The 10,851-nt window shown below is 41.5% G+C and overlaps 1 long non-coding RNA gene across 1 annotated transcript; it reads right to left on the bottom strand.

Moving 5' to 3' along the window:
• Nucleotides 1-294: 294 nt before the first annotated feature.
• Nucleotides 295-9,779, bottom strand: LOC137313102 (uncharacterized). The gene is made up of 3 exons (XR_010960986.1): nucleotides 9,271-9,779; nucleotides 5,312-5,380; nucleotides 295-832 (listed from the first exon to the last, which is right to left on the bottom strand). It is a non-coding gene; the product is annotated as an uncharacterized lncRNA (long non-coding RNA).
• Nucleotides 9,780-10,851: the final 1,072 nt, after the last annotated feature.

Below are 10,851 nucleotides of genomic sequence, written 5' to 3'. Positions count from 1 at the left end.
TTAACCCCCCCTGTCCCATTTAATATTTTATACCCTCGATCGGGTCCCTCCTTAACCCCCTCTATCCCATTTAATATTTTATACCCTCGATCGAGTCCCTCCTTCTCCCTAGGCTACAGGGCTTGGACTACCCTGAACTGATGCAATTGACATCTTCCTGTACAGCTGCGACAGGTCTCCCAATGCAGCGCAACGAGGAGTTAGCAGCTCAGGGCTACAGTACAGGTAGCATCGCCGAGAGTCCCGCATCTGAGGTGACTCCTCCATTCCTGCCCCACCCCACCTCCAAATACAGCCACCTACTTTGAAATCCAGTTTTGTTTTAATGCTTGTAGTATTTGTTTTCTTTAAAAAAAAAAGGAAACCCAGCTATAATGGAAATCTGAAGCAGAAATTGCTAGAAACACACAGCAGGCCAGTCAGGCATCTGTAAAGGAAGAGACAGTTATGGTCTCGGGCCGAGCTCCTTCAGCTCAGTTCTGAGGCAGCGTTGCATTGGGGATATTAACCTCTCTCCTTGCTGCTCACAAAACTGCTGCCGCATCTGCCAGAAGATGGACGACTTCTGTTCACGTAGCCCCCTTGGCCGATCTCAAAGCGCTTCCATCTGTGGCTCAGCGGGTGGCACTCGTCTCCAAGTCAGAAGGTCGTGGGTTCAAACCCCACAATCCAGGGCCGACACTCCCAGTGCAGCACTGTCGGAGGTGCCGTCTTTCAGAAGTGATCTCAGGTGGACGTTAAAGATCCCACAGCCACAATTTCGAAGAGGAGGAGGAGGAGGGCAGTTCTCCCCGGTGTCCTGCGGCCAATATTTATCCCTCGGCCAACATCACTAAAAACAGATTATCTGGTCATTATCTCATTGGTTTGTGGGATCTTGCTGTGTTCAATTTGGCTGCCACGTTGCCTACTCTACAAGAAGTGACTACGCTTCAAAGAGTACGTCACTGGCTATAAAGCGCTTTGGGACGTCCCGAGGTTGTGGAAGGCGCTGTATAATCGGGGCTCGGGCAGGAAAGCGGAGTTGAGGTAGAAGACCAGCCATGATCCGACTGAATGGCGGAGCAGGCTCGAGGGGCCGTGTGGCCCACTCCTGCTCCGATTTCTTATGTTCTTATAAAAGCAAGTCTGTCTTGGTGTGTCAGTTTGGTTTTACTCTAGTCAGAAGGCCATGGGTTCGAGGGCTTGGGCCTGTAATCTAGGCCAGTGGTTCCTAAAAGTTGGGGTTATCAAGGGGGTGAGAGGAGGACGCTAGCTGTAAGTCATTAACAGGTAATGCCTGCAATATATATGTATTTGCTCCACTGGTGATGCTGTAGCCACCGCCCCCCACCTGCCAAACTCTGATCCCCACCTCTGCTCTCCCTCCACACTCGGGCACTCCTGCAAACTGTTCCAGCTGGCAGGTACTTTCAATATTCCTCAGTTTAAATGCGTATCTTTCAGTCAAAGAAAGAGAAAAAGTAGTTTGCCTTCTCGTCTCTACTGCCGTGCAGCATAAATTTATTTTTGGGAGTGCTCGTGAGCCCTGGGGTCCCCACGGTCACCAAGAACTAAACCAATAAACAGCAGCAAGTCAGTGCTGCCCCCACCCCCACCAAGAATCTGTTAAGAGCTTCTTTGCCCCGAGTTCTGCAGCTCAGTGGAACGTCTTTTGTGGTCCCCGCATCAAAGATTCATACGGATGATATTATAACACCTCAGTTCTGCTATCAGGAGCAGGCTGAGACCCTCTTTGGAAAAGGCTGAGGGGTGACCCAAGAGGTCTTTAAGATTATGAGAGGGTTTGATAGGGTAGACAGAGAGATGTTTGCATCTGTTTGGGGGGGGGGGGGGGAACCAGAACTAGGGCCCATAAATATAAGGTAGTCACTAATAATAAATCCAATTGGGAATTCAGGAGAAACTTCTTTATCCAGAGAGCAGTGAGAATGTGGAACTCACTCCCACAAGGAGTAGTTGAGGTGAATAGTGTGGATGGATTTAAGGGGAAGCTCGATAAACACATGAGGGAGAGAGGAATAGAAGGCTATGCTGATAGGGTGAGATGAAGTCGGGGAGGGAGGGAGGAGGCTCGTGTGGAGCATAAAGACCGGCATAGACCAGTTGGGCCAAATGGCCTGTTTCTGTGCTATAAATTCTATGTAAAGTCCTCCATGATGTTTAGAGGGGACAGCCCTCCTTTTAACAAAGGTCACAGCCTCAAAAATTGCTTTCCTGCCCAGCACTTTTCTGGAAAGTTCATTCCGCCATGGGTGGGTTTCGTGTTGCTGCTTGCCTGGCGTCCTTTCGAATTGTGAAAGGAATTAATAATGGCACCCGCACTCACTGGCCCTCGATGCTTGCACGCAAAAAAAATAATCAACTTGTATTTCACCCCTTCCAAAGCAACCCAACCGTTCTCCTGTGCACGCTAATCTACATTGAGATGTGGCTGGACCGGCAGCCAAGGTTAAAATTCTCATCCAGGTTTTCAAATCCCTCTACGGCCTCGCCCCCTCCCTATCCCTATAGCTTCCTAAAGCCCTACAACCCTCCGGGATCTCTGCGCTCCTCCAATTCTGGCCTCTTGCACAGCCCCCACTCCCTTTGCCCCACCACCACTGGCAGCCGTGCCTTCAGCTGCCTAGGATCTAAGCTCTGGAATTCCCTCCCTAAACTTCTGTCGTCTCCTTTAAGATGCGCCTTGAAATCTACCCCTTTGACCAAGTTTTTGGTCCCCTGTCCTAATATCTCATGTGGCTCGGTGTTAAATTTTGTCTGATAGTCGCTCCTGTGAAGCACCGTGGGATGTTTTACTACATTAAAGGCGCTATATAAATGCAAGTTATTAGTATTGCCTATTGCACCCACGCCCCCAAACAACCTGACCACAGTCCTATTCTAGTTCTGGCTTCAGCAGGGTTTGTTCCACCCTGCACCCAGCTCAGATCCCCGGCCCTGGGGTGGGGAGAGGGGAGAGAATAGAGAGGCCCACCGCCTTCCTCGGTGAAGCTGCTGGGAAATTCCTGGGACCTGCTCCGGCCTCGCTGGTGTTACTTCACCACAAGCACAGCAGCAGGGAAACCTCCCCCGTTTCCCGCCCCACTTCCCAGCTGAGACACACCAGCAAGGCAGGACTGTCCTGGCCAGTGAGGTGCAATGATGTGACTGGACTAAACCCGAGAGCGCTTGAATTAACTGAAGTATTCTGGGCGAACAGCGATATCTACCCTAACATTAATTATGCAAGAACACTTTCTTAGAACGGGGGGTGGGGGGGGGGCCACACATGAAACATGCATCAGCAAAGGGGGAAAAGAAATCTGGGAACCTCTGATCGAGATGGATACTCCCAGTGCAGTACTGAAGAAGTGCTGCCGTCCCTTCAGATGTGAAAAATAGCTGCGTTTACCTACAATATAACAGCCACCGCGCTTCAAAAGTAATTCATTGGCTCTGAAGCATTTCGGGAAGCCCCGAGAACGTGGAAGGTGCTGTAAAAGGGGAATTTTTTTTTAAAAATGAAATATTAATTATGTCGCGCTGGCGTTACATCCCACAAAGCGCTAACGAGATCAATGGCCACTTAATCATCTAGGTGCTGGCCGTGGGTGGAATGTTGGCCCTGGGACTCCAGAGGGGAGAACTCCTCCTTGCTCTTCTTCCAACGGCGGCCGCGGGATCTTTAACATCCACCCGGAACAGGCAGACAGGGCCCTCGGATTGACGTCGCTTCCAAAAGGGTGGCACCTCCGACAGTGCAGCGCTCCCTCATTGAAGTGGCAGGCGTTTTGAGCTTGACAAACGTTAACGCTTGTGACGTATTTGTTATATTTAACGAAGGATGTTTGGCGTGGGTTACGGGGCTCGAACCGATAGCCTTCTGATTCGGAGAAGAGTTGCCGACGAGCGAGCCGAGCAAGCAGCTGATGCACTTCAAAATGGCACTTTTGGGGATGACGTCAAGTGACAGGCGCCAAGACGCTGCTGTGGATTTCCAGCATTTTCTGCTTCCCCCCCCCCACCCCACAATGGAACCATTATGATCTGCAACTAGAAATGACAGTTTCAGTTTCACTCAGAGGCGACCTAACGCTCAAGTGCACACACCCGGGGTGGGTGTGAAAGAAGAGCAGGAAGGAGATCAGTCCCATCCCAACCACAGAGGTTACTGTTCTTGCAGCAGCCGCTTAACTAAACGTACATGAATTTCACAAACCCTCGGCTTCATCGTGGATGAGACACTCGGACTTTACGGGGCAAGGAACCTGACTAACCCAGCAGCGGTCTCTAGGATCAGGCAGTGGGTACGATACACAGGGGCGCGCGCACACAGCAGAAGCACACGGGAGGGCGTATTGGCGGTGATTTCCGTTCCCAACCCCACCGCCCCGGTTGCTGGACGCGTATGACATAGGTCGGAGGGCGTGTGTTTGTGCGTGTGGGAAATACAGTCCATGACGGGCAAGAAACTCTTAGTGATTGTTGTGCGACCAGAAGTTAAGAACGGCGTTTGGAAGCAGTTGTTGTTCTTCTCCCCAAACAAAAATATAGTCTGCCAATAACTGCACGTTCCGTCAACAGGATGGGGGGGGGGCTGGGAGAGGGGGGGGGGGGGGAAGGGGAAAAAATGTCACCTTCTGCTCAACCATACCATCAGAGTCCAACGGCGTTATATATATATATAAAAAGTAAAAAGCAAAGGCACTAAAAACTAACCAAACCACTATTAAAAACCCTGTAAGGCATTGCTTAGCTATAAAAATTGAACTGGGAAAGAGGGGGGGTGGGGGAAGAGAGAAAAAAGTAAAAACTGCACAAAATACTATATATATATATATCAATATAAAACTTTCAAAAACTTTAAAAATTGCACTTAAACACTTCAAAATTCAACAATTCGATTCAAGCTTGGAAAAAATAGGAAAGCAGGAGCAAGAATGGCCTGGTATAAAACTTTCAAAGATAATCTCTATGAAAAAATTTTAACAGTTTGAGCAATAGTTTTTTTTTTTAAAAAGGGGGAAAACACTGGAAAAAGAGAGAGAAGTTAAAAACCTTATATTTTTAAAAAAACACCCCAGATTTTTAAATTAGAAGTCCAACCAAAAAAAAACGACTTTAAAACTAAATATATAAAAGTTATATACAAAGTGCGCTTTCGGAAAATCTACTCACGCACACTGCTAAAAGCTACAAATTAACTTTCTTTTTAAAAAGAGTATATAGCTTTTTTTTTATAAAAAGGAAAAAAAAATTATTTCTGCAACTCTTAAACACTTTTCAGCTTTAAAAAAAAGTTTTTTTTGAAAAAAATGTTGGTGCTTACTTCTGCATTCATGTTGATCTTATAGAGAGGCCCAACCAACTGGTTTTTAGGGAAAAAGTGTCCACAAAACTGCGAATATAAAAAAGATTAAGAGCACAAAAGTTCAACAGAAGTAATTTCCAGAGGAAAAGAAAATCTTGAAACATTTCACTTTTGTCTTAAAAACTCCAGCCGGGAAATTGCCGTTTTTACGACGTTCGGGGGGGGCAGGGGAGGAAAAAGGGAGGGAGGGGCAGGCGTCCATGTGACACCGCTCTGTCCGCCATCTTGAACGCAGCAGCAGCCCTTTACACGCTGCTGCTGAACTGCCCAACGGCAATCTCCAGGCTCCACCGCACTGCATCAAATGACAGCTGCAAGGGCGCGGGGGTGGGGGTGGGGGGGAAATCACCAAAATACACGTATTTGTATTTTTTTTTAAGGAAACGGAAATTGAATTTAGTTTAGGAAAATCAGCGAAAACGGCCACGTTAGAATTTGCCCCGCACAGTCCTGGGCCTTTCCATGATCAACACCTCGATCGGAGAAACGAGTGCCGACTCTCGCATTTCCCTTTAGAAAAAATACAAAACGTCTTTGTTTTCACAGCATTTCAAATTTCTTTTTTATTAAAAAAGCCAATTTGTATCAAGTATATTTTAAATATTTCAAGATGCAGATGTAAAAACCAACATCAAATATGTATTTTCCATTTTTTTTAAAAAAAAGATCAAATTACAAGATTTATATAAAAACTTTCAAAAGTTTAAAACAATGAAAGTTAATAATGCTTTCCTCGAGGCAGGAAACATGGGGAAAATTGCCCTTGAACATTTTTTTTAAAAAATGTCACTTTCCCCATAAGTGAAAGGTTATCAGAATGTGTTCCTGATTGTAACAAAAAATTAACGGATTTTTGGAGATTATAATCAAATTATTTCAAAACATGAAAGGTGTTTTGCTTTTCCAAAGTGAAAAATAAAGAGGACGTTGGGATACAAAATCATCATTTTCCTTTTTTTGAAGTGCCAAATACGCGTAAAACACAAAATATTCTCCAGTTCGAAAGATCTAAAACATCAAAAAGTTTGAGAATTCTTTCCCTGCTTTTCAAAGTGGAGAAAAACTCAACTTTGCTCCAAATTAGTTTTTTTTTGAGAACTTCAAACTTTTCCCGTCAAATACACTTGCAAAAAGTGCAAAACAGTGTAGAAAAGCTCTAAAAAGGTATTTAATTTTCTTTTTACGTAGAACTTTTGGGATCTGAACTTTTATATAGACAAAAATCTGAAGTGCAAAATGTATTTTGGAATACAAACGCCAAAAAATTAAAAAGGTTTTCCTCTATGAAAAAAATCACAAGTTTTTAAAAAAAGCTTTCCTTTGTCAAGTGTAAAATACAAATAAAATATTTTTTAAAACTAAGTTTTCAATCTTAAAAACACAAATCTATGATATTTTCCCCACCCCAAAAAGGGCAAAACAGGGAAATCTTCTGGCGAAGTGTAAAACAAGGAAGCTTTCCAAAGTAAAAATGTTTTTAAAAAATCATTCTCTTTTTTGTTAAAAAAGTGCATATTATATGTGTAAAAAAATTAATTTTCCCATGCCAGGGAAGTATTGAGATATAAATTAACATCAATTTGTAATCATAAATATATATAAATGTATTAACAGTTTGAATATATTAATGCCAATAATTTGAATTTAGAATATTTTAATGGGTTTACAATATATTTCAATATTCAAATTTATAAAATTACTTTTGAGTTTACAATTAAAATATCTGCATTTCTAATTAAGCATACTGTATTAAATAATTTGAATGTAAACAAATAAATCTTATTTTAGAAATAAAAAAATTTAAATGTCTGTTTAATTTGAAATATACATATTTAATGTAGCAAATTAATTTTGAATATACATATGAATTTAAATCAGTACACTTAATATGAACCTAAATTTCAATATATATTTAATATTAGTTTAAACTATCAGAATACATTTATAATTTAAACATTTTAACCATTGAAATTTGTAATTTAAAAGATACTGAAAAAGTAATTTCAAATATATTTGTAAATTCTAATTGGAAATTCAAATTAAATATGCATTCTTTATAAATTTATTTTCATCTGTTGAAATAAATTAAATTTACAACTAGTTATCCATCTGACATTTAATTTGATTTTATAATTAAACATTATCTGTTGAATTAGAATGCTGTTAGTCTAAATTTACAATTAAAATTAATTTAATTGAATTTCGATAACTACTTCCAAGATTTGAATTTCTAATTTGTATTTATACCTTGATAAATAATTTATATTAATGAATTTATGTTATGAAAGTTATCAGATATTCAACTTTCATAAATATTAGATGTGTCAGGATTTAGATATTTACAATAAGTACTTTAGAATTTTAATTGCAATTCATTAAACCTAGGTACTGATCAGAATTTATAACTATTTAATTGAAAAATTTAGCTAATTATAATAAGATTCGTTAACCAGACATCTAATTGGAACTAAATATGCAACTATTAAAATTTATACAATTTGATATGTATACTCGATATTAAAAGATTTAAATTAGAACATGATTTAAATATCATTTATAACCAGACATTAATTAGGACTTAAGAATTCGCAAGTAGATACTGATCACCAGTACAACAAATAAGTTCCAATTGGAAATAATGAAAGTTTTTAGAACTAGGTATAAATATTACAAGTTATTAACTAAATATTTATTCTGATCACCAGGATTAAGAGACAAATAAATTTCAACTATAAATAATGAAAGTTTTAGGTTTCATAACTATGTATAATATTTATACTGATTATTAGTATAAGAGACAAATAAGTTTCAACTGGAAATAATGAAAGTTTTTAGAACTAGGTATAAATATTACAAGTTATTAATTAAATATTTTTACTGATCATCAGGATTAAGAGACAAATAAGTTTCAACTGGAAATAATGAAAGTTTTTAGAACTAGGTATAAATATTACAAGTTATTAACTAAATATTTATTCTGATCACCAGGATTAAGAGACAAATAAATTTCAACTATAAATAATGAAAGTTTTAGGTTTCATAACTATGTATAATATTTATACTGATTAGTAGTATAAGAGCCAAATAAGTTTCAACTGGAAATAATGAAAGTTTTTAGAACTAGGTATAAATATTACAAGTTATTAATTAAATATTTTTACTGATCATCAGGATTAAGAGACAAATAAGTTTCAACTGGAAATAATGAAAGTTTTTAGAACTAAGTATAAATATTTCAAGTTGTTAAATATTTATTCTGATCACCAGGATTAAGAGAAATAAATTTCAACTATAAATAATGAAAGTTTTAGGTTTCATAACTAGGTATAATATTTATACTGATTATTAGTACAAGAGACAAATAAGTTTCAACTAGAAATAAAGAAAGTTTTTAGGTTTTATAACTAGGTATAATTTATCCTGATTATTAGTGCAAAAGATAAATAAGTTTCAAACTGGAAATAATGAAAGTTTTTAGAACTAGGTATAAATATTACAAGTTATTAACTAAATATTTATCCTGATTATTAGTATAAAAGAGACAAATTAAGTTTCAAACTAGAAATAATCAAAGTTTTTAGGTGTCATAACTAGTAATATTTACACCTAGTTACTAACTAAATATTTTAAAGTAGAATTTACACCTTAATGTTTAGATTGTATTTTTTTTATAATTAGACTTTTAAGCTTCGATCCCCGGTTTAAACACATAGTTAATGATCCCCAAGCAGATATTTATATATATTTATCATCTCAACTGACAGGGCCGCAAATCCCCGACTCTTTCGTAAAGTAAAAGCCCGCACTACACGCACCCCCTGCCCGGCCCGTTTCCGTCCGTCGATTTTTTTTTTCTCTCTGTCTGGTCGGTTAAAAATTTTTTTTGGTTGTTTTGTCGGTTTTGACTTTGTACTCACCGAGAGGACAAAACCCCGAGAGGGAGAGAGGAGGAGGAGGAGGAGGAGGAAGGCGGCTTAAAAAATAAAAAGGCAGTGGCGAGGGGTGGGGGGGCTGATGGAGGATGAGTGTGAGGAGAGGGTGGTGGGGAGGGAAGAAGGGGAGAATGGAAGAAGGCCCAGAGCTCGGCTCGGCTCGACTCCTGCAAACCCGGGTGGGGAGGAGGAGGAGGAGGAGAGGTGCTTTTTTTTTAAGCTTAAAATGGTGGGTGGTGGGGTGGGGGGGGGGAGGGGGGGGATTGTTGACAATAGTGGAATCGGATCCCACTCAAAGTGAGGAAAGGGTTAGAGGGAAAAAAAATAAAAGTTAAATTAAAATTAAACGGCTCCGAGAGAGAGAGAGAGAGAGAGAGGGGGAAGGGGGGGGGAAAATAGGTTCCGACAAGACACAACAATCAACAAGATGGCGGCCGCTGAGAGAGGGAGAGCGGACGAACGGGCGGGAAGAAGGCGGGAGGCCGCGCATCCTAACTTTATGGCCGTCGTCTTCCGCTGGTTGGACGCCGCTCCGCCTTTCTATTGGCTCAATCGGCCGCCAGTCAGGATTTAGTCCCGCCCCCTCCTCCTCCTCCTCCGCGCACTCTAACTTGATGGGGGAGTTAATCGCCAATCGTCCTCCTCCACACGCACTCGACGTCCCGCCCCGTTTGTTTTGATTGGTCCGCCCGCCTGTCGGTCAAGCCTCCGCTTTCCGGTGGACGATGGATGGAGGGAGGGACTTGCGTGGTGTTATTTTTCCCCCCTTAACTCTCATTTACCGCAATCGGGAGCCCAACATTCCACGAAGCAAATAAAAAAAAAAGGTAATGAGCCGATTACCCACCCCTTTTTTTCTTGGCGGGGTGAGGGGTGGGGGGGGGGGTTAAAAAAAATTGAACCCGGAGAGACCTCGTGCTATTGGTTAACACGCGCATAGCAACGACGAAATAACGAGGCGCGATTGGTCGCCGCCTGCGTCAATCTAAAAGGCCCTGACGTCATGGAGAGCCGAGTGCCCGCCTTCTGACTGACGTGTCATCCAAGGAGTGGCCACGGTCCCTGTGTTCTGGTTGGTGGACAGACCTGTCCGTCTTACTTAAAGGCACAGGCCCCCCTGTTTCCCCCTCTTCCCTTGAAGATGTCCATTGTGTCATCCATTTGGTCTCCAGTGTTGGATCCTCTTCCACCTGCGAAATATAACAGCGTCATAGTAGGTGCAGCGCCTGAGGAGGCCGTTCGGCCCATCGTGCCTGTGCCGGCTCTTTGAAAGAGCTACCCAATTAGTCCCACTCCTTCCCCATAGCCCTGTAAATTTTTGCCTTTCAACTATGTGCCACGCCAATCCAGTCCTAATCGATGGTACAAACCAAGGGGGGAAACGCCCGGGGTATGAAGTGGATCAGTCAAAAGATTCAAGAGACCCACTTGAGGAGGGACTGTAGGGTTCAAAACCCCCTTAACAAAAGATATTTGAAGGAAAGGGTTAAAACTTTTTTAGGCAGCGAGTGGTTAGGATCTGGAAACATAGAAAATAGGAGCAGGAGTAGGCCATTCGGCCCTTCG

Source organism: Heptranchias perlo, unplaced genomic scaffold, assembly GCF_035084215.1.
Source record: "Heptranchias perlo isolate sHepPer1 unplaced genomic scaffold, sHepPer1.hap1 HAP1_SCAFFOLD_440, whole genome shotgun sequence".
Classification (NCBI taxonomy): Eukaryota; Metazoa; Chordata; class Chondrichthyes; order Hexanchiformes; family Hexanchidae; genus Heptranchias; species Heptranchias perlo.
This window is presented reverse-complemented; position numbering and strand designations above follow the sequence as displayed.